This window comes from Oncorhynchus gorbuscha, linkage group LG06 (genome assembly GCF_021184085.1).
Source record: "Oncorhynchus gorbuscha isolate QuinsamMale2020 ecotype Even-year linkage group LG06, OgorEven_v1.0, whole genome shotgun sequence".
NCBI classification, from domain to species: Eukaryota; Metazoa; Chordata; class Actinopteri; order Salmoniformes; family Salmonidae; genus Oncorhynchus; species Oncorhynchus gorbuscha.
In genome coordinates this window covers 64432883-64453328 of record NC_060178.1, presented here as the reverse complement: position 1 = coordinate 64453328, position 20446 = coordinate 64432883, and the positions used below count along the sequence as shown (strand labels likewise).

At 39.9% G+C, this 20446-nt stretch overlaps 1 protein-coding gene across 3 annotated transcripts in view; it reads right to left on the bottom strand.

Moving 5' to 3' along the window:
* The window catches only part of LOC124038241 (bifunctional heparan sulfate N-deacetylase/N-sulfotransferase 2-like), a 194987-nt gene that overhangs the window by 172482 nt on the left and 2059 nt on the right, over positions 1-20446 (bottom strand). The window contains exon 2 of one of the 3 annotated variants that reach the window (XM_046353852.1): positions 15342-15381. The exons of the other annotated variants lie outside the window; for them this stretch is intronic. The gene's annotated coding sequence lies outside the window, so the exon portion shown is untranslated. The remainder of the gene's footprint in view (positions 1-15341; positions 15382-20446) is intronic. 3 annotated transcript variants of the gene reach the window in all.

Sequence of the window (20446 nt, the reverse complement as noted above, 5' to 3'; positions counted from 1 at the left end):
AAAAAAGCAATTTATTTATTTATTTTTTTTTAATCTGTGGATAAAAATGAGTGTTATTCCTGTCGACTAAACAAAGAAGCACTCGGCCTATCCAGTGAATAAGTAAGTTTGTCAGCCTCAGGCTTTTTGAGAAGAACTCTTCCCCCCTCTCACAGATATGCACAAAAGAACCACATCGAGCATAGTATATTGCAAATTGATTTTCCTATAGGCTTAGCATTTGGGTGAAAGAAGAGCGCAGGAATACAAACTGCAGTCAATGTTAAGAGGATAAGAATTTAAGTGACTAAACTTCGACGATCAGGAGAGTAATACGAAACTATTGATTGGACCCTTGCAACTTTATCTAGAATCAAAAAGGAGCCCAATGTGGAAATAATCACTTGAAAGACATGTCTTCAGCTCCTATAAGCAGCAGCTCTGAAACTCACTTCCTCCGATTGGGTTTCTCTGTCAGGAGGGAAGAGCAGGAGTGCATTGTTCTCATTAGTCTGTATTAGAGGTCGACCGATTATGATTTTTCAATGCCGTTACCGATACCGATTATTGGAGGACCGAAAAAGCAGATACCGATTAAATCAGACTGTTTTATTTATTTATTTGTAATGACAATTACAACAATTCTGAATGAACACTTATTTTAACTTAATATAATACATCAATAAAATCAATAATGAAACAAATTAAATTTGGTTTAAATAATGCAAAAACAAAGTGTTGGAGAAGAAAGTAAAAGTGCAATATGTGCCATGTAAGAAATCTAATGTTTCAGTTCCTTGCTCAGAACATGAGAACATATGAAAGCTGGTGGTTCCTTTTAACATGAGTCGTCAATATTCCCAGGTAGGAAGTTTTAGGTTGAAGTTATAATAGGACTATTTCCCTCTATACCATTTGTATTTCATATACCTTTTGACTATTGGATGTTCTTATAGGCACTTAGTATTGCCAGTGTAACAGTATAGCTTCCGTCCCTCTCCTCACTCCTCCCTGGGCTCGAACCAGGAACACAACAGCCACCCTTGAAGCAGCATTACCCATGCAGAGCAAGGGAACAACTACTCCAAGGCTCAGAGCGAGTGACGTTTGAAATGCTATTAGCGCGCGCTAACTAGCTAGCCATTTCACTTCGTTACACCAGCCTCAACTCTCGGGAGTTGATAGGCATGAAGTCATAAACAGCGCAATGCTTGACGCACACCGAAGAGCTGCTGGCAAAACGCACTAAAGCGCTGTTTGAATGAATGTTTACGTGCCTACTTCTGCCTACCACCGCTACTAATATTACTTAGATGCTTGTACGCTTGCATGCTCAGTCAGATTATATGCAACGCAAGGCACGCTCGATAATATCTAGTAATATCATCAACCATGTGTAGTTAACTAATGATTATGATTGATTGATTGTTTTTTATAAGATAAGTTTAATGCTAGCTAGCAACTTACCTTTGCTTACTGCATTCGCATAACAGTCAGTCTCCTGCAACGAGAGGCAGGTTGTTATTGCGTTGGAATAGTTAACTGTAAGGTTGCAAGATTGGATCCCCCGAGCTGACAAGGTGAAAATCTGTCGTTCTGCCCCTGAACTAGGCAGTTAACCCACTGTTTCTTAGGCCGTCATTGAAAATAAGAATGTGTTCTTAACTGACTTGCTTAGTTAAATAAAGATTAAATGATGTAAAAATATATATAATAATAAATAAAATGTTTTTTTTTTATTTTTATCAGTGTCCAAAAAGACCGATTTCCGATTGTTATGAAAACTTGAAATCGGCCCCAATTAATCGGCCATTCCAATTAAATCGGTCGACCTCTGGTCTGTATGCCTGTACAACAGTCCAGCGGTGGAAAAGTCTAGATCTGGCAGCCAGTGACAGTGGGCAACTGTGTAAAACAAAACATGAATGCTCTGAAAACAACTGACCGTATCATGTGTGGTTAAGCCTGGAGGACAGGCCTGGACTTGATAATCCAACCAGAACTGAATAATGTTCTAGGTGCCGGGTGGGTATTGAAAAAGATAGACTTTCATACTCAACGTGCCATTACACCAACAGCTAGCCTATGTTAATATTGACACACATTAGAAAGCTTAAGGACAATGTCCCAGCCAGAAGGGGTGGTTATGATTACAGAATAGGCACACAGAGTGGTAATGACATAATTCATTTAGCATTCTCATAGGAATAAGCACTCTTTAGCATCTTTTATTTTATCTTTCCAATTACATAAAGCCCTTGGTAGAGAGGAGAGAGAAGTCAGCAATGAAATACTGAGTGCTACAAAAGACAGATGCTTTTATCAGTATTGCACTGCTCTGATGGGTGTCTGTAAAAGACGAATGCAGAGACACGAGAGCAGTCCTACTGCACAATGGGCTTATTTTGGACCTAAACTTCTTTACAAGGAGGAGAGCATGGTGGTCATGAATTTGCACTTCCCATGTAATGTGGTAACGATGAGTCAAAATACACAACCTAATTTGGGCTGTCCACTACAACAAAAAATGATTGGTCAACCGAGAGTCATTTGTTGTTTTTAAAAGTTTATGTTTCCATATATAGACAAATCCTATGTGTTTTAATCAAATATAGGCACTGAGCTTGTCTAATGCTTAAGAGCACTCTTTGATGAAATAATTAAGACACACAAATGACTAGAGTCCGACCGCAAATGATTCGACTGTGCTGTGCCGGGCTCAAACTTGCTGCGCTGCGTTAAAACAGCGAGTGAATGTGTGACTAGCACCCGTTGTCTCGCTCTCACACCCTGCTGCAGCGACCACAACTGAACAGTGTTGATCACGCTGTCTGTGTTGCTGAAGCTGCAACATAATTACAGCCATTTGATTGAAAAGTTTGGTTACCAAAATCCCTCATTTAATACTATTGCCTCAACCCTTTCTCTCTTTACATGGCACACGTATGAATCACATGCACGTAGTCAATAGGGCCTAAACTAAAGCATATCATAATCACATCAATAAATTGGTTAGAACAATCTTCCGTACACCGTAACAGAAAAATGGATGCAGAGGACGTGAAACTCATAACGGGGGAATGGTTACTGGTTGTAAAGAGGAAGTCAGATGTGTGGAATAAATTTGATTATTTGTGAGATCAAGAAAAATAAGGTAAGGAGCTGCATGCATAGTATATGTGCCAAATAGGTGCTGTATAGATCACAATATCATTAACATGACCGTTTGGAACAATGTAAACACTAAATAAATTATAAGCATACCAGAGTCAGTTGTAAAGTTTAGGTTTTTGGAAAGCCTTTTTTATACAGCAAAGACTAAAAACAGTCACATTCATTTATGAATGCAATTTCCAAAATGGAATGGTTTATTTATTGTTCACATAATTATTCAAGGGTCATTCTACTTTAAAACTAAAATGATTGATTGCATTTCAAATCATGAATGACTCGTATGCTGTGTGATGACATGAACGAATGAATGATTGATTGATAGATACAGTATATAGGCTACAGTACTGTAATGATTGAAATTTAGGACTAAGTAAGTGAGGTTAACAGGATCCACTCTTAGGCCTTCAGCTTGATGCTGGTTATACAAGGCTGCTATATTAAACCTACTAATGATAATGACATTACTTATGATCATAATAATAATAATAACAATACAAAGGATATCAAGAAAAAGGAGCGTTACTATTATTATAAATATTATTTTTGACAGTTTGGAACAGTGTAAACTCAAAATAAATTATGAATAATATCAGAGAGCCTGTTCTAAAGGGGGAAAAAGTGTAAAGCCTTTATTACAGCAAAGCAAGATTAAAAACTGTTACAGTTGTGAAATTGTTTATCTGACATGTTGTGGTTGAGTGAGGCTTGGTGCTAACGGAACCAGTAGGCTATTAAACAAACACTAAACAGGATCTGTCTTATTTCTGTAGATATATACAGTACGGATGATTTATAAAGTCAGGCACATTGAACAGTTAGGCTTTTGATTATAGACCCAATTAAGTTGGGGTTTACTCTATCACCCCTTGCCATTCATAAATCATTTAATCAAGAAGCTGATTAGACAGCATGACCCTTTCACAGGTGCACCTTGTGCTGGGGACAAAAGACCAATCTAAAATGTGCAGTTTTATCACACAACATAATGCCACATTCTCAAGTTTTGAGTGAGCGTGCAATTAGCATGCTGACTGCAGGACTGCCCACCAGATCATTGGCCTCACAACCACAGACCATGTGTAACCACGCCAGCCCGGGACCTTCACATCTGGCTTCTTCAGATCTTCTGCGGGATTGTCAGAAAGAAGGGGTGCTGAGGAGTCTTTTGGTCTGTAATAAAGACTTTTTGTGGAGAAAAACTCATTCTGATTTGCTGGGCATGGCTCCCCAGTGGGCCATCCCTGCCCAGTGAAGTGAAATCCATAGGTTAGAGTCTAATGAATTTATTTCAATTGACAGATTTCCTTATATTAAGTGTAACTCAGTAAAAACATTGAAATGGTTGCTTTTATATTTTTGTTCAGTATAAAAAGTGTGATTTTGCGAGTATAAACCTGAAACAAATTGAAAAGCAGAAACCTGGAAAAACAAAACATTTAATTTTTCAAGATAATGAGGGCAATGTACTTAATTTGTGTTTTAATAAAATACATTATTTAAAGAACAAACATCATTGTGGGAATTCATATCTTGCAGTAAAACGACGTAAGACTTAAATCTCGAGAAGACAGGTTAAAATGTATGTTCTCTTACTTAGAGAGAACATTAGACAATATCCAAAACTACTAACAATACACTGAATTCAAACATTTTCAGTAATCGAAAATTGTAAAGTCATGTCTTTCTACACAATACCACACATTTTTCCAATCTGGGAGGTAAACTTGATAAAATACTCAACAATTTCACTGTGAATTAGTGATTAGTAGAGCAGGTTGAGAGCTTCAAGTTCCTTGCTGCACCATCGAGAGCATGGCACTGGTTGCATCAGTGCTTAGTATGGCAACTGCTCGGCCTCCGACCGCAAGGCACTACAGAGGGTAGTGTGTACGGCCTAGTAAATCACTGGGGCAAAGCTTCCTGCCATGCAGAACCTCTATACCAGGCTGAGTCAGAGGAAGGCCCTAAAGATTGTCAAAGACTCCAGCCACCCTAGTCATAGACTGTTCTCTCTGCTACTGCACGGCAAGGGGTACCAGAGCACCAAGTCTAGGTCCAAGAGGCTTCTAAACAGCTTCTACCCCCAAGCCATACGACTCCTGAACATCTAATCAAATGGCTACCCGGACAATTTGCTCCTCCCCACTCAATTTACACCGCTGCTACTCTGTTATCATCTATGCATAGTTACTTTAATAACTCTACTAATATGTACACATTACCTCAATTACCTCGACTAACCAGTGCCCCCGCACATTGACTCTGTATCGGTACCCCCTGCATATAGTCTCACTATTGTTATTATACTGCTGCTCTTCAAATTACTTGTTACTTTTATTTCTTATTCACATTTCTTTTTTTGAACTGTATTGTTGGTAAGGGGCTAATAAGTAGGCATTTCACTGTTAAGTCTACACCTGCTGTATTCGGCGCAAGTGACTAATAAGATTTGATTGGAATTTCCAGATGGAATCAAGGCATTAGAATGCACCAGTGGCCAACAAAATAAAGCTCTTTCTGCAACAACATTCAAACCTGGCCAGGGGGAACATGGCTGGCCACTTCTTCTATTTGGCTGGCTACTCTATGTACTTCTTGAAAACACTGAATGAGGTGTTGTTGTATCTGGATTCAGTTCTTCAGACCCCTCAGTCAGGTACATTTGCTACATTGCCTTTATCTGCAGAAACAGACCTAAAACTTTTTCAGTTCTGTTTGGCTTTCAGTGGGAAACATTGAGCCAGTGTGAGTGAAGCATGAGAATAAGGTTCTGACTGACTTGCAGAGAACATGAGACGCACCCTTCTTCAGTATAAGATTTATTGAAGCCAGATAGAGCACCGTGATGAAATGATTAGTTTCTCTAATCTGGTACTGCTGCTTCAAAAAATGTTTTTTCACTCCTTTATCTGTAATTTACAGCTAATTTAATAAAATCTTCCAGTTTTTCAACCTAAAGGTAACATCATTGCCCCACTCCCCTCCTCCCCAAGCTCTCTCCAACGCTGGTACACTGATTAAAGCAGGTCTGCAGAGTGCATTGCCTTCATTAGCATTTATTTTCAGTTTGGCTGCATGCCGCAGTTTACAAAGAGCTAAGGAGCATGTAGCTTGTAATAACTATTTACTCATCAGTAGTAGTTTAGCAGAGGGGACTTGTGGGGCAGAGGGAATTATAACCGACAATGTCCACAAGCGGTTTTGGGCAGTTGAGCCGTTAAGTGGGAACACTGCTCATTCCATACTATTATCCCAGACAAATGTGTAAACAGCGCAGCCATTTCAGAGGCACGTCCCCTCCTCTTGGCACAGACATACAAGACTGGAGTGCAACTCCCTCCCCCTTGGCTCCAGTGCACGGAGTCTAAATGCTTGGGGTTTGGCAAGGCGTTCTAACCTTTGAGAGCTCTACAAGTACTTATCTACAGAGGGTTGCCATCCAGGGCTGTCACAATCGGAGCGTGACACAGCCGTTTCTCATCCCACCCCTAGTCGTAACTGCTGCCCATCAGCAGGGTTTTGCAAAATACCTGCACTCAGACTTAATTTGACTGACAGGTCAATGAGGTAAGGGTAACCCCTGTCTGCTCAGAGTGCAGACCTCTCAGTTGGAAGGTCCAAAGCAAACAGTTTCACCATTCAAACAAGGACCTCTGTTCATCAGAACTGAGCACACATAAGAAGTGCTCCCACATCCTATTTGTGACCGATCGGCTTGATCCTCCGGGCCTATGTAGCAAAATTTGAAAGTGTTTTTTTACGTTAAATAAAAGTAGAGACTCAGAGCTAGAAAATGGTATATCACACACTCCAGTTGAGGAACAATGGAAAAGTTATTCTGCTTTGAAAGCCGATAAACTTTTAACCACACTTTTGAGAAAATGGCCCTTGAATGTTTTGGTACACGTACTGGAGAGCTCTTCTTTGTCTACACCCATTCAGCATAGTTTATTGCCATTTCATAAGATTCCACAATGTCTAGTTCATTGAAAATGTTTTTACCTAAATCAGGAATTTCCTCATCATCTGATTCATTTTCAGTCTGAAAGAGTCATCATGGCACGATCGTCCTACAGAAAGTGGAGAGCAGTAGCAAAACTTCTGCAGTTTTTCATGCATCATCATGCATTAACATGAGGTGACGGCAGCGGATGAATGGCACGACAATGGGCCTCAGGAGCTCATCACGCTCTCACTGTGCATTCAATTGCCATCGATAAAACGCAATTCATTGTTCATAGTTTATGCCTGCCCATACCATAACCCCACCGCCACCGACATCAGCAAACCGCTCGCCCACAAAATAGCCCCCAACACACTACTCAGCAAACTGGATAGCAACACCCACCGCAGGTATATTGCACTGGTCATCCCCAAAGCCAACACTTCCTTTGGCTGCCTTTCCTTCCAATTCTCTGCTGCCAATGACTGGAACAAATTGCAAAAATCTCTGAAGCTGGAGACTTGTACCTCGCTCTCTAACTAAGCATAAGCTGTCAGAGCAGCTTACCGATCACTGTACCTGTACACAGCCAATCTGTAAATAGCACACCAGACTACCTCATCCCCATATTATTACTTACTCTCTTGCTCCCCAGTATCTCTACTTGCACATCATCATATGTGCATACCGTTGAAGTCGGAAGTTTACATACAGTTAGATGGGAGTCATGAAAACTCGTTTTTCAACCACTCCACAAATTTCTTGTTAACCTCTTGTAGCTAGGGGGCACTATTTTTATGTTTGGAAAAATAACGTTCCCAAAGTAAACGGCCTATTTCTCAGGACCCGATGCTAGAATATGCATATAATTGACAGCTTAGGATCCTTTTTCTATGGCTTCCCTAAGGTGTCTACAGCCTTTAGACATAGTTTTAGGCCTTTATTTTGAAGAATGAGGGTGAACGACCACATTACGTAAGTGGTCAGGTGGGGGCTCTCAGAGTGATTCTTGCGCAAAAAAGAGAGAGGCGGCCATTGTTCCTCCCGGTCCTAGTGAAAAGCCAACTGTCCCGGTTGATATATTATCGAATAGATATTTGAAAGACACCTTGAGAATTGCTTTTTTTAAAACATTTGCCATGTTTCTGTCGACATTATGGATTTAATTTGGAATTTTTGTCTGCGTTGTCGTGACCGCTATTTCCGGTGGATTCCTGGGCATAACGCACCAAACTAATGGAGGTATTTGGATATAAAAAATATCTTTATGGAACAAAAGGAACATTTGCTGTCTAACTGGGAGTCTCGTGAGTGAAAACATCCGAAGATCAAAGGTAAATGGTTCATTTGATTGTTTTTCTGATTTTCGTGACCAAGCTTCCTGATGCTAAGTGTACATAAATGCTATGCAGGCTATCGATAAACTTACACAAACGCTTGGATTGCTTTTGCTGTAAAGCATCATTTCAAAATCTGAGACAACAGGATGATTAACAAAAGGCTAAGCTGTGTTTCGCTATGTTTCACTTGTGATTTCATGAATATGAATATTTTCTAGTAATATTATTTGACTGTGCTATTCAGCGGTTGCTGATGACAAATATACCGGATCCGGGATGGGTAGTTTTAACAAACTATAGTTTTGGCAAGTTGGTTAGGACATCTACTTTGTCGTGACACAAGTAAGTTTTCCAACAATTGTTTAGAGACATGTTTTTTAATTTAGAATTCAATGTATCACAATTCCAGTGGGTCAGATGTTTACATACACTAAGTTGACTGTGCCATTAAACAGCTTGGAAAATTCCAGAAAATTATGTCATGGCTTTAGAGGCTTCTAATTGATTCAAATGGGGTCAATTAGCCTTCATAGGTGTACCTGTGGAGGTATTTCAAGGCCTACCTTCAAACTCGGTGCCTCTTTGCTTGACATCATGGGAAAATCAACAACAACAAAAATCTGCCAAGAACTCAGAAAACAAATTGTAGACTATCACAAGTCTGGTTCATCCTTGGAAGCATTTTCCAAACGCCTGAAGGTACCACGTTCATCTGTACAAACAATACTACTCAAGTATAAACACCATGGGACCACGCAGCCGTCATACCGCTCAGGAAGGAGACGCATTCTGCCTCCTAGAGATTAATGTATTTTGGTCCGAAAAGTGCAAATCAATCCCAGAACAACAGCAAATGCCCTTGTGAAGATGCTGGAGGAAACAGGTACAAAAGTATCTATATCCACAGTAAAACAAGTCCTATATCGAAATAATCTGAAAGGCCGCTCAGCAAGGAAGAAGCCACTGCTCCAAAACCGCCATAAAAAAAGCCAGACTTCGGTTTGCAACTGCACATGGGGACAAAGATCGTACTTTTTGGAGAAATATCCTCTGGTCTGATGAAACTAAAATAAAGCTGTTTGGACATAATGACCACTTAAGTTTGGAGGAGAAAGGGGGAGAACACCATCCCAACCGTGAAGCACAGGAGTGGTAGCATCATGTTGTGGGGGTGCTTTGCTGCAGGAGGGACTGGTGCACTTCACAAAATAGATGGCCTCATAAGGAAGGAAAATTATGTGGATATATTGAAGAACATCTCAATTAATGAACATCAAGACATGTCAGGAAGTTAAAGTTTGTTCGCAAATGGGTCTACCAAATGGACAATACTTCCAAAGTTGTGGCAAAATGGCTTAAGGACAACAAAGTTAACGTATTGGAGTGGCCATCACAAAGCCCTGACCTCAATCCTATAGAAAATTTGTGGGCAGAACTGTAAAAGCGTGTGCGCGCAAGGAGGCCAACAAACCTGAGTCAGTTACACCAGCTCTGTCAGGAGGAATGGGCCAAAATTCACCCAATTTATTGTGGGAAGCTTGTGGAAGGCTACACAAAATGTTTGACCCAAGTTTAAATTGTTTAAGACAATGCTACCAAATACTAATTGAGTGTATGTAAACTTCTGACCCACTGGGAATGTGATTAAAGAAATGAAAGCTGAAAGAAATACTATTTCACATTCTTAAAATAAAGTGGTGATCCTAACTGACCTAAAACAGGGAATTTTTACTGGCAGGAATTGTGAAAAACATATTTTAAATGTATTTGGCTACGGTGTATGTAATGTGTATGTAAACTTAAACTTTATATCACTCCAGTATTAATGCTAAGTTGTAATTATTTTCCTACCTCCCTACGCTTCTACATTTGCACACACTGTACATACATTCTATTTTTATTTTATTTTGTGTTATTGACTGTACATTTGTTTATTTGTAACTTAGTGTTGTTTTTGTCGCACTGCTATGATTTATCTTGGTCAGGTCGCAGTTGTAAATGAGAACTTGTTCTCAACTGGCCTACCTGGTTAAATAAAGGTGAAATAAATATAAATAAATAAATATTAGCTCCCCGCTCACTCTTTTCAAACATCCTGGTAGTTATACTTTTTTCTCATGGCTATAACAACTTCATCATAATACTCAACATCATTGTTTTAATAATCAATTTAACACTTGTATAGAAACATGAAAAAAGAGCAAATAGAGAACAGAAAAGTAAACAAAAAACAGTTCATGGGTGATATTTTAGTCACTTAAAAGGTTGTTTTACATGGGAATCTGAATGACTGTTCGAGACCATTAAGGCCATCAGTTCATATAACCTAGTAGTACTGGAGCAGAGAGACAGGCATCATGGCTCCAGCACAGGGGTGCATCACTGCACACTGAGCTACTTACTGTTAGGCTACGTACAGCTTACTGCACTGCACACCAGTACATCACATTTCAGGGGGGCATTGAAATGATCGTGTTAAATTAGAGAATTATGCTGCTCTCTAGCCCCTCTGTGTCCCCAGCGAGGAAATGCTGAGGTTAATCCAATAGATAGCATAGGGAAAATGGGTCAGGTCTACGCAAGAATGTAATTAGTTACACCCACTCTTACCCTAAACATGCTGCTAGGAGAAAGTTGAGAAAACAGCTGGGCCGCCATTCTTAAATGCTCATGAAGGACAAAACAGTGAGGATTCAATAGGCAGTACGCACTTAATAGGCAGTCAAGCTGCGAATGACTTTCTGAAAGTGTATGAGGGAGTCGTTGCGATTGAACTGATGGCGATTCAGGTAAGAACATTCTCAATCATTCTCTTTCTGAGCAGAAGACCTATTTTACTACTGTAGGAATACAGAGACACTTCCGAGGTAACACGTCATTAAAACAACCTGCTACTCATGTTAACACACACCTTGACTACAGCATAAAGGTACATCATTTCAAAATGTCCCGGCCCCTCTACTACATGCCAATGACTGAGGCAATAGGGAGACTATGGGAGGTGATATACAGTGGCTTGCGAAAGTATTCAGCCCCTTGGCATTTTTAGTTGCCTTAAAACCTGGAATAGAAAAAAAATATTTTTGAGGGGTTTGTATCATTTGATTTACACAATATGCCTACCACTTTGAAGATGCTAAATATTTTTTATTGTGAAACCAACCAGAAATAAGACAAAGAAACTATTCACCTCCCCAAAGTCAATACGTTGTAGAGCCACCTTTTGCAACAATTACAGCTGCAAGTGTCTTGGGGTATGTCTTTATTAGAGGTCGAATGGCGATTAAATAGGGCCAATTTCAAGTTTTCCTAACAATCGGAAATCTGTATTTTTGGACACTGATTTTGCCAATTTTTTTTACACAACTTAATTTGACGAGGCAAGTCGTTTAAGAACACATTTTCAATGACGTCCTAGGAATGGTGGGTTCATTTCCTTGTTCAGGGGAAGCACGACAGATTTTTACCTTGTCAGCTCAGGGATTCAATCTTGCAACCTTACAGTTAACAGGTCCAACGCTCTAACCACCTGCCTCACGAGGAGCCTGCCTGTTACGCAAATGCAGGAAGAAGTCAAGGTAAGTTGCTAGCTAGCATTAAACTTAAACTTAGGGATGCCATCTATTAGATAAAATACGAAATGGTTCTGTATTTCACTGAAAGAATAAACGTTTTGTTTTCAAAATTATAGTTTCCGGATTTGACCATATTAATGATCTAAGGCTCGTATTTCTGTGTGTTATGTTATAATTAAGTCTATGATTTTATAGAGCAGTCTAACTGAGCAACGGTAGGCACCAGCAGGCTCGTAAGCATTTATTCCAACAGCACTTTCGTGCTTTTTGCCAGCAGCTCTTCGCAATGCTTCAAGCATTGCGCTGTTTATGACTTCAAGCCTATCAACTCCAGAGATTAGGAGGGTGTAACCGATGTGAAATGGCTAGCTAGTTCGCGGGGTGCGTGCTAATAGCGTTTCAAACGTCACTCGCTCTGAGAGACTTGGAATACTTGTTCCCCTTGCTCAGCATGGGTACCGCTGCTTCGAGGGTGGCTGTTGTTTATGTGTTCCTGGTTCGATCCCTGGTAGCGGCGAAGAGAGGGACGGAAGCTATACTGTTACACTGGCAATACTAAAGTGCCTATAAGAACATCCAATAGTCAAAGGTATATGAAATACAAATCGTACAGAGAACTAGTCCTATAATTCCTATAATAACTACAACCTAAAACGTCTTACCTGGGAATATTGAAGACTCATGTTAAAAGGCACCACCAGTTTTCATATGTTCTTATGTTCTGAGCAAGGAACTTAAAACTATAGCTTTTACATGGCACATATTGCACTTTTATTTTCTTCTCCAACACTTTGTTTTTGCATTATTTAAACCAAATTGAACACGTTTCATTATTTATTTGGAGGCTAAATTGATTTTATTGATGTATTATATTAAACGTTAAAATAAGTGTTCATTCAGTATTGTTGTAACGGTCATAACAAATCAATTTTTTTTTATTTTTTTTTTACAAATTGGCCGATTTATAGGCATTGGCTTTTTTTGGTCCTCCAATAAATCTGTATCGACATTGAAAAATCTTTAAAATCGGTCGACCTCTAGTCTCAATAAGCTTGGCACATCTAGCTACTGGGATTTTTGCCCATTCTTGAAGGAGCTGGAGCAGTTTTGCCTTGAAGTTGGATGGGTTCCACTGGTGTACAACAATCTTTAAGTCAGACCACAGTTTCTCAATTGGATTGAGGTCAGGGCTTTGACTAGGCCATTCCAAGACTTTTAAATGTTTCCCCTTAAACCATTCAAGTGTTGCTTTAGCAGTATGCTTAGGGTCATTGTCCTGCTGGAAGGTGAACCTCAGTCCCAGTCTCAAATCTCTGGAAGACTGAAACAGGTTTCCCTCAAGAATTTCTCTGTATTTAGCACCATCCATCATTCCTTCAATTCTGACCAGTTTCCCAGTCCCTGCCGATGAAAAACATCTCCACAGCATGATGCTGCCACCACCATGCTTCACTGTGGGAATGGTATTCTCGGGGTGACGGGAGGTGTTGGGTTTGCGTCAGCCATACCGTTTTCCTTGATGGCCAAAATGCTCCATTTTAGTCTCAACTGACCAGAGTACCTTCTTCCATATGTTTGGGGAGTCTCCCACATGCCTTTTGGCAAACACCAAACATGTTTGCTTATTTTTTTTCTGGCCACTTCCATAAAGCCCAGCTCTGTGGAGTGTACGGCTTAAAGTGGTCCTATGGACAGATACTCCAAGTTTTGGTGGGCGGCTCCATCTTGGGTTTTGGTGGGCGGCCCCATCTTGGCAGGTTTGTTGAAGTGCCATATTCTTTCCATTTATTAATAATGGATTTAATGGTGCTCCGTGGGATGTTCACAGTTTTTGATATTTTTTTATAACCCAACCCTGATCTGTACTTCTCCACAACTTTGTCCCTGACCTGTTTGGAGAGCTCCTTGGTTTTCATAGCACCGCTTGCTTGATGGTGCCCCTTGCTTAGTGGTGTTGCAGGCCTGTCAGAACAGGCCCCATATATACTGAAATCATGTGACAGATAATGACACTTATATTGCACACAGGTGGACTTTATTTGACTAATGATGTGACTTCTGAAGGTTATTGGTGGCACCAGATCTTATTTAGGGGCTTCATAGCAAAGGGGGTGAATACATATGCACGCACCACTTTTCTGTTTTTTATTTATTTGAAACGTGTTCTTTTTTTCATTTCACTTCACCAATTTGGACTATATTGTATGTCCATTACATGAAATCTAAATAAAAATATATTTAAATTACAGGTTGCAATGCAACAAAATAGGAAAAACACCAAGATGAATACTTTTGCGAGGCACTAGGCATAGGCTAGCACATTATAACATTACACAATTACCTATTTTTGAACTAACAGAATCTAGAGTAATCTATGTAAATAAATGCTCTCAAAGCACTGCTACACAGTTCACCTTATTTCCAAAACCCTAAGTCTAAATTTCAACCACAATTCATTAATTGCAAGGAAAGAGAGAAAATTGACACGTTAAACAAATTCCAGCCAGTATGTATCAGATGGAGCTAATTGAGGCCCTACAGGCCTCGAATGGAGAGATCCTCCCCCCCGCCGTGCTCTGACTGCAGCCCAAAGCCCACTCGGCAGCCCCGATATTAAACCACTGCCGCATCATTACTTCAACCTATTGACCCCGGCTGCTGTGTAATCCCTGCAGCGTCTGCATCTCAGACAGTGTATATTATTAATAACAGAAGCTGTTAAGGTAAGCACATATTGATCCTGGCTGTGAATAAGATAGAGAAGGGGTCAAGGACCATTCAATCTTGCCTTCTAACGGGATGACTTCACCCGGCTCCTCCTCCCTGCCCAATTGGGTTTCTCTGATTGACAATGTTTGAAAGATGTGTTTGTTCCCTGACCTGATGAGTCACAGGGCTGACAGGAGGATGTCTGAAAAAGGACTCCGGTTTTCCTGTCAATCCACTTCCTTAGTGAGCTGTCAGTGGAATTAAGATGTGCAGCTATTCACTTCGCCACCCTTAAAAGGTAACTGTCCAGTGAAAATCTCATTTTAAAAAGCTCTTATTCGGTTTGCTCATACCCAAATAATGTTGGCTTGTCCTGCATTTGTAGTAGTGGCCAAAGCGTACATTTGAGAAAAAACACTCAGTAAAACCTCATTTCAAACTTGTTTTTGAAACAAACTGTTTATTTGTATTTTTATGTTTTTTCAAAAATTAAAAGACATTTGCTTGGATAATGACATCCTATTTGGCTCGAGACAGGCCTATATGTAAATTCTCCGGTGGGGAGAAGGATCCTTCGAGGCTTGGGGAGACACGGGCCTTTTATCAATCAGATTTGCTCACCTCCTGCGCTCTCTTCTCCTCCACCGCCCTCTCTCGCCACCTGAAAAAGGTCAAAGTTAAATCGGGGAGAGTCGGCGGGGAGAGTGAACATTGGATGAAAATGCGCTTGTTGGAAATGACACAGTCCTTCTCCACTAACGCATCATTAGGCAAATGAAATTTACAGGGGTGGATTAAAAAACGAAAGTACTCAAAACAATTTAAGTTAGTTGTACAATACATGTTATATATATATTGAACAAAAATATAACGCAACCTACAACAATTACAGGTCGTGTAAGGAAATCATTCAACTGAAAATAAATTGTTGCAGGACTATGGGATTCGCATGACTGGGCAGGAGCACAACCATCGTTAGGCCAGGGAGGGCATAGGCCCACCTACTGGGGAGCCAGGCCCAGAAATGTTTTCCCAACAAAAGGGCTTTCTTACAGACAGAAATAATCCTAATTTTCATCAGCTGTCCGGGTGGCTGGTCTCAGACAATCCCGCAGATGAAAAAGACTGTTGTGGAGGTCGTGGGCTGGCATGGTTATACGTGGTCTGCTGTTGTGAGACCAGTTGGACGTATTGCCAAAATTCTCTATATCGATGTTGGAGGCGGCTTATGGTAGAGAAATGAACACAATTATTTGACAAGGGCTCTGGTGGACATTCCTGCAGTCAGCATGCCAATGCACGCTCCCTCAAAACTTGAGACAGCTGTGGCATTGTGTTGTGAGAAAAGTGCACGTTTTAGTGGGTCCGTTTATTGTCCCCAGCACAAGGTGCACCTGTGTAATGACCATGCTGTTTAATCTGCTTCTTGCTATGCCACTGCTGTCTGGTGGGTGGATTATCTTGGCAAAGGAGAAAGGCTCACTAACAGGGATGTAAACAAATTTCTGCACAAAATTTGAGAGAAATATGCCTTTTGTGCATATGAAAAACTTCTGGGATCTTAATTTCAGCTCATGAAACATGGGACCATCACTTTACATGTTGTGTTTATATTTTTGTTTAGTAGAGATAAAAACAATTAGTAGTATATTGTTTTTACACGTGTGTATGTTTTCTCCTCCAACAAAACAAAACCTGATTTGAAGGGGGTGTGGCAGATTGAAACATTTTCACGGTAGGATACACATGAGTATCATCGATGAAAGGTGGCTATCGAGGGGGGGGGAGAACACTTCTGTTTGCCTACCAATATATTGACACACGTGTTGACCACTTATCGGTTTCCAGATCACAGAGGAGAGAGGGCGGACTTTTGCTTATATTAGAAAACCCCATGGGCTCAGTAGTGCACACAAGCTAGCAAGACAAGCCATTCACAGCTGGTTTTAGCAAAAAGGACAAAGCCTACGCAACAACTACAGGTAACTGCCAAAATAAAGCAAACACCAAGATGGTGTCTTAATCGGGCGTTGGGGCACCACAAGCCTCCAGAACAGCTTCAATGCATCTTGGCATAGATTCTACCAGTGTCTGAAACTCTTTTTGAGGGATGCGTCACCATTCTTCCATAAGAAATTTAATAATTTGATGTTTTGTTGATGGTGGTGGAAAATGGTGTTTTCAGACGGTGCTCCAGAATCTCCCATAAGTGTTCAATTGGGTTTGACATCAGGTGACAGACACACATACCCTTTTAACCACCTATGCTCTATTACAACACCTTTCTCAAAATCAATTAAATCTATTCTTCCTAGCCATGGTAGCCAAAATAATGAGCAACTGGGCATTTTTATACATGACCCTAAGCATGTTGGGATATTAATTGCTTAATTAAATCAGGAAACACCTGTGTGGAAGCACCTGCTTTCAATATACTTTGTATCCCTCATTTACTTAAGTGTTTCCTTTATTTTGGCAGTTACCTGTATCTCACCAGTCAATTATATTAGCTAGCATTCTAACGTTACCTATGGCGGCTAAATTAGCTAGGAAAATAGTGACAAAAATAGAGAAAGAAATATCAGGAATCTAGTGACAAAGCAAAGAATAGAAATGACTCACGCTTGTGAAATAATCCATCTGCATGTATTGCTGTTGTAGTAAAGTGCCCTAGTAGTTCCATTGTGCTTCCTGAATCCATCCATGCTAGTTCACTTGGTGCAGCCGAGCTCAGGCAGTCTGCCCCAGTGCCCCACTATGTGGGAGCTAATTGGAATATCCAAGTGTTGGCCAAGCTGTCAAATCAGGTTCTCTAACCAGTATACCCAAAAACTAGTGATGCACCGATATGACATTTTTGGCCAATACTTGATATTTCCCTTGCCAAAAGAAAAACAATACCAATAACCGATATTTAACAAAAATTGCGACCTTTCAAGTACAGTTAAATAGTTAACACACACACGGCGGTGTAAGGCTCTGCATCTCAGTGCAAGAAGCGTCACTACAGTTCAAACAGTTGGACATGGACTGAAGGGTGTGTTCATAACAATTCAACTGTTCTGCCTTGTTAGCTAGCACATTTGTCTAAACTTAAAATATTTAGACTCAAATAAAGATTAGCTGGCTACTCACTAGCATGTGGTGCTTGAGAGATTGTTTATGGACCCGTGTTACATTTCTATAATGACTGCTACAAGAAGTGAATGTGCATTATGCATTGCTCTGGTTAAATTTGTAACAAAAATTGCATTTTCAGACTTCAAAGACAGATCAGTGATTATCGCAAAAAAGCAGATAAATGTTTTTTATTTTACCTTTATTTAACTAGGCAAGTCAGTTAAGAACAAACTCTTTTTTTCAATGACGGCCTAACTGCCTTGTTCAGGGGTAGAATGACAGATGTTTTACCTTGTCAACTGGGGGATTCGATCTTACCACTGCTCGGTGACTAGTCCAACGGTCTAACCACTAGGCTACCTGCCGCCAAATAATAATAGTAAAATTATTAGTGGTCTTATGGTTGTGAAAGGCTTATATTTAGCCTAGCTATAATTTCACGATCTCTGAATTCATTAGATTATTGCTGATTGTTTGAATTGCAGTATATTTGTCCTTTCATTGAACAACAAATGAAAGGCCTATTTAGAGAAAACATTTGTAGATTTAAAAGAAAAAAAAATATATATAAAATATATATATATATATATATATATATATATAGTGAATTGCCCATAAATTTGAGAAAATCATATCACCAGGGGTCCTAGTAACCCTGGTTGGGAACCTCTGATCTAGAACAGACAAAATGAAATATAATTTTCCAACACACACAGTGCGGATATACTTCATTATACTGCCTGACTCTGAATTCCAAAGTCATACACAGGATGTTTGCTCAGAATAGATAGTACTGAACCATTGACTCAACAACCACCTTGACCCTCTGAAAATGACCTTGTAAGGACAGTCAATTCAGGAAGCAAACTGAAATTCCAATACCAGTTCCAATTTTCCTCATGTAAAAGCAACTGACCACAACACTGGTGACTAGTTCTAATTGTTTCAAAAGATAATACATTTCTGTACATGAAGCCTAAATCTCAAACAGTTGTTAAGAACAGCCTCAAGCAGACAAAACCATTAGCATTGCCTCCTGTGTTGCTGCGATAGCGCGTAGGAATTCAACCCCTGCCAATATCATTCTCCCATTTTCCTAGAAAGGAAAAGGGTTTGAGGCAGTGTCCTGAGATCTGTACAAAATCATGTGTCCCAGTAGGTGAAAAATAAGAGGAATTTATTGATGCTCAACTTAACCACTACTAAGCATTTCACTGTTAGTGTACACCTTATGAAGCGTGTGATAAATACATTTGATTTGAGATTGCCGTACAACTGCCACCCTTCAGCTCCAAAATGTCAATGCAACCCTATATCAATCTCAAGGCCCATTTTCCAATCCGGGGGACATAAAATGTTATTAATGAACTTCAACTCCATCGTAACCACCACACATATTAAAGTCAGCAGAGAACCTCACAGAGTTGAATGAGGCAATTAAATACCACATCATTTTTTTGTGGTTTATGCCTAGGTGTCAATTGCCGAATGATGAACAAAGTATAGCCCTAATATAACATCTCAGCAAGGACCATAAACATCAGGTGCACTTGACGTGTTGGACTAAAACTCAGGCAAAGTAAGAAATGTCCACTCTCAAACTTAATTAGGCAGCAAATATACTGAATTTCAATGATTTTACTAAGTCACAGCTCATAAGGAAATCAGTCAATTGAAATTAATTCGGCCCTAATCTATGGATTTCACATGACTAGGCAGGGGCGCAGCAACTGGGGAGCCCAGCCAACCAGAATAAGTTTTTCCCCAAAAAAGAGCTTCATTACAAACATAAATACTCAGTTTCATCAGCTGTCTGGGTGGCTGGTTTCAGACGATGCCGCAGTAAACCGGGTGTGGAGGTCCTGGGCTGGCGTGGTTACACGTGGTCTGCGGTTGTGAGGCTGGTTGGACGTACTGCCAAATTCTCTAAAATAACATTGGAGGCGGCTTATGGTAGAGAAATTAACATTAAATTATCTGACAACAGCTCCAGTGGACATTCTTGCAGTCAGCATGCCAATTGCACGCTCCCTTAAATCACCTGTGGCATTGTGTTGTGTGACAAAACTGCACATTTGAGAGTGGCCTTTTATAGTCCTCAGCAAAACGTGCACCTTTATAATGATCATGCTGTTTAATCTACTTCTTGATATACCACATATCAGGTCAGAATTATCTTGGCAAAGGACAAATGTTTACTAACAGGGACGTAAACAAATTTGCCCACAAAATTAGAGAAATAAGCTTTTTATGCATCTGAAAAAATTCTGGGATTTTTTATTTCAGCTCATGAAACATGGGACCAACACTTTACATGTTTCATTTATATTTTTGTTCAGTATAGAATAGGAACCTACAATCTAAAGGCTTGCTGATGAACATTAAAGGCAAGGACATAACCAATCAACCTTACCTTCCAGCAAAGCAATATTCTATAAATGGTTCAAACATGAAATATAAACAAAATGTTTATTTTTGCATAGTCCATTTTAAAAACATGTACTGTTGGAGATAGGGTTTGTCCAGTGCCACATTAAAAAGGGAAAGTTCGTCCTGTTCCACTTTTAAAAAATACCTAGTTAATACCCTTCATGCAGAAACAATCA